The sequence below is a fragment of the Rhinolophus sinicus genome, linkage group LG01, assembly GCF_036562045.2.
Source record: "Rhinolophus sinicus isolate RSC01 linkage group LG01, ASM3656204v1, whole genome shotgun sequence".
Lineage (NCBI taxonomy): Eukaryota > Metazoa > Chordata > Mammalia > Chiroptera > Rhinolophidae > Rhinolophus > Rhinolophus sinicus.
In genome coordinates, this window is record NC_133751.1 from 67020840 (window position 1) to 67024812 (window position 3973).

The following is a 3973-nucleotide window of genomic DNA, read 5'->3' on the forward strand; positions in this document are numbered from 1 at the left end:
TAGACAACAAATGGTGAACAATCGGATGTTCATTTGCAAAAATAATTAACCTAGACACAGACCTTATATTTTCATAAAAAATAACTCAGAATGGATGATACACTTAAATGTAAATTTCAGAACAATAAAACTTCTAGAACAATAAGAGAAAATCTAGATGACGTTGGGTTTGGTGATGAGTTTTTAGATACAACAAAAGCATGATCCATTAAAGAAAAAATTAATAAGTTGAACTTTATTGAAATTAAAAACTTCTGCTCTGTGGAAAACATTGTTAAGAGAATAAAAATACAAGCCACAGGCTGGAAGGAAATGTTTTTGAAAGATATATCTGATGAAGGACAGATCCAAATTATACAAAGTACTCTTAAAACTCAACAATAAGAAAACAAACAACCTGATTTAAAAATGGGCCAAAGACCTTCACAGACACTTCACCAAAAAGATATGCATATAGCAAATAACCATATGAAAAGATGCTCCACATCATATATCATCAGGATAATGCAAATTAAAACAACAATAAAATAATATTACCCACCTATTAGAATGGTTAAAATCCAAAACACCAACAACAAATGCTGGTGAGGATTTGGATCTGTAGGAACACTCATTCCTTGCTGGTAGGAATGAAAAATGTACAGCTACTTTGAAAGACAGTTTGTCGGTTTCTTATGAAGCTAAATGCAGTCTTACCATGTGATCCAGCAATTGTACTCCTAGATTTGTGTTTACACAAGAGCTTGCATGAAATGTTTACTGCAGCTTTTCCTGTGGGAACCACCGGGTTGAGAGGAGTGTGGCTGTCTCCTCTCCATACCATGGCATATGCTCATCCACTGATGTCAGTATACTCCGAAAAGGGGATATCATGTGGCAAAAACGTCACTTTGCCACTGTGTGCAAGTCTCTCATTTGACCAGATATTGTGAACTTCATTCACACCAACTTGGGCAAAAACAATAGACAGCCCTGTGCTGTCAGTGAATTAGCTGGTCATCAAACCAGTGCTGAGTCGTGCGGTTCTGACAGAGCTGTGTCTCAAATTCCCAGCGTTCAGGTGGTGGGACTCATTGCTCTGGCCAGGGTGCTTTTGGCACTATGTGTGGTGGGGGCCGCATGTTTGCACCAACCAAAACCTGGTGCCATTGGCACCACACAGTGAACACAACACAGAAGCAATATGCCATCTGCTCTGCCCTGGCTGCCTGGGCCTTACCAGGGCTGGTCATGTTTAAAGGTCATCGTACTGAGGAAGTTCCTGGACTTCCTTTGGTGGCTGAAGGTAAAGTTGAAGGCTACAAGAAGACCAAGGAGGCTGTTCTGCTTCTTAAGAAGCTTAAGGCCTGGAATGATATCAAAAAGGTCTATGCCTCTCAGCAAATGAGAGCTGGCAAGGGCAAAACGAGAAACCATTGTCATATCCAGGGCAGGGGACCTTGTATTATCTATAATGAGGACAATGACATCATCAAAGCCTTCAGAAACATCCCTGGAATTACTCTGCTTAATGTAAGCAAACTGAACATTTTGAAATTTGCTCCTGGTGGGCATGTGGGCCATTTCTACATTTGGACTGAAAGTGCTTTCTGCAAATTAGATGATCTGTATGGCTCTTGGCATAAAGCTGCCTCCCTCAAGAGTAACTATTACCTTCCCATGCACAAGATGCTCAATACAGACCTTAGCAGAATCTTGAAAAGCCCAGAGATTCAAAGAGCCCTCCCAATACCCACAAGAAGATTCATCACAGAGTCCTGAAGAAGAATCCACTGAAAAACCTGAGAATCATATTGAAGCTAAATCGACGTGCAAAGATCATGCACTGGAACAGCCTTCTTCGCCAGGCCAAGAACCACCAGCTCCGGGGGGACAAAGCAACAACAGTGCTAGAAGCCAGCTGATGAGAAGGGGGTTCCAGGCCAGAAGCCAGTGGCAGGTAAGAAAGGAAAGAAGGCTGTTGGCATTACAAAGCAGAAGAAGCCTAAGGGGGGAAAAAGGCTGCAGCTACCAAGAAACCAGCACCTGAGAAGAAACCTGTAGGAAAGAAACCCACCACAGAAGAAAATGTCTGTGGCATAAACTTAAATTTGTTTGTTCCATAAAGGTCAAATCACTTTGGACAGTTAATTTTGAATAAAAGCCTGGTCAAAGAGGTAGGGAGAAAAAAAAAATGTGTACTCCAGCTTTACTCATAATAAATGCAAAACCTGAAGTAACCAAGACTTCCTTCCATAGGTGAATGGATAAGCAAACAAACTGTGGAGTATATCCATGAAATGGGGTATTATTCAGCAATAAAAAAATGAGCTGTCAAGCCATAAAAAGATGGGGGGCACTTTAAATGTATATGGCTAAGTGGAGACAGCCAGTGTGAAAAGACTACATATGATTCCAGTTATATGACATGATGGAAGAGGCAAAACTATAGACAATAAAAATACCAGTGGTTACCAGGAGTGTGGGGGGGAAGGGAGAAGAGATGAACAGGTGAAGCAGAGTTTATTTTTATTTGTTTGTTTCTTTTATGGCAGTGAAACGATTCTATATGATAGTAGACATGCTTTTTTTCAAAATCTATAGAACTTTATAGCACAAAGAGTGAACATTAATTCATGTAAGTTAAAAAAAAAACTATTTAGAAGGGCAGAAGATCTCAAAAAGGAATGCAGATTGTGACAAGTCAACCTAACTTTATTATAAATGTATGAAAACAGTTTACTGAAAGGGGTGGGCAAAAGGTGCTGACCTAAGCAAACTTGAAAATGAGTAGAGCCTATAAAACTAGAGGAAAAGGAACTGCACAGAAACACAATACTTTAGTTGAAGAAGTTGTGCCCCATGAGAGTACGGGTTAACAATTTTGAAACCACTGCATATGTATGCTGGACCTGAACAATTAAGTAAGTGGGTCGTGGTTGGTGGGAACCAGGTATCTCAGTGATGGAGTGGGAATCTACAGATAAACAATAGGATAAGGCTAGAATGACTCTTGTGGTAATGGATTAGACATGGAGACGTCAGTATAAACTCACGTTGAGCTTAATATAAATAAGATGGTTACATATAGAAATATTTACATATATATGCATACAAGTTCTGACAAATAAGTTCACGAACTTGTTGCAATGATGTTGCTAACCTTTTTTGCTATCAGAGGGATTATTCATTATGAATTCGTACCAACTGGACAAATGGTTAACCACGTTTACTATTTGGAAGTGCTGAAAAGGCTGCATAAAAAAGTTAGATGACCTGAATGTTTCACCAATAATTCATGGCTCTGGCATCACGACAATGCACAAGCCCACACCGCCCTGCCTGTTAGGGAGTTTTTAGCCAGTAAACAACTAACTGTATTGGAACACCCTCCCTACTCACCTGATCTGGCCCCCAGTGATTTCTTTCTTTACCTGAAGATAAGGAAATATTGAAAGGAAGACATTTTGATGACATTCAGGACATCAAAGATACATCTGATGGCCATTCCAGAAAAAGAGTTCCAAAACTGCTTTGAAGGGTGGACTAGGTGCTGGTGTCAGTGCATAGCTTCCCAAGGGGAGTACTTCGAAGGTGACCATAGTGATATTCAGCAATGAGGTATGTAGCAATTTTTTTAGGATGAGTTCACGAACTTAATTGTCTGACCTCAGGATTAAGATACATTCATATATTTCTTTGCTATATCAGCTGACAGGTCTAGAAACAATGACATACCTATGACAATGAGCACATTTAGCATGCAGATCTTGGATTCTAATACCATTTTTTAATAAGAAGAACCAGGCCCTGGAGAAACGGCTGATTCTAGTATTTAGGCAGGAAATACACAAGATGTGCCTGGAGCACCTTATACTGCTAGGAGTAAGGAAGCTGGGACAATCTGAAGAACAAAATAAAGTGCTTTTGGACTATAACACAAAATATAAAATAAATATCCATAAGTCCATACTGATATAAATAAATTATTGAA

The 3973-nt window shown here is 39.5% G+C and overlaps 1 pseudogene; it reads left to right on the plus strand.

Annotated features, from left to right (window-relative positions):
• Positions 1-821: 821 nt before the first annotated feature.
• LOC109448976 (large ribosomal subunit protein uL4) lies at positions 822-2105 on the plus strand (annotated as a pseudogene).
• Positions 2106-3973: the final 1868 nt, after the last annotated feature.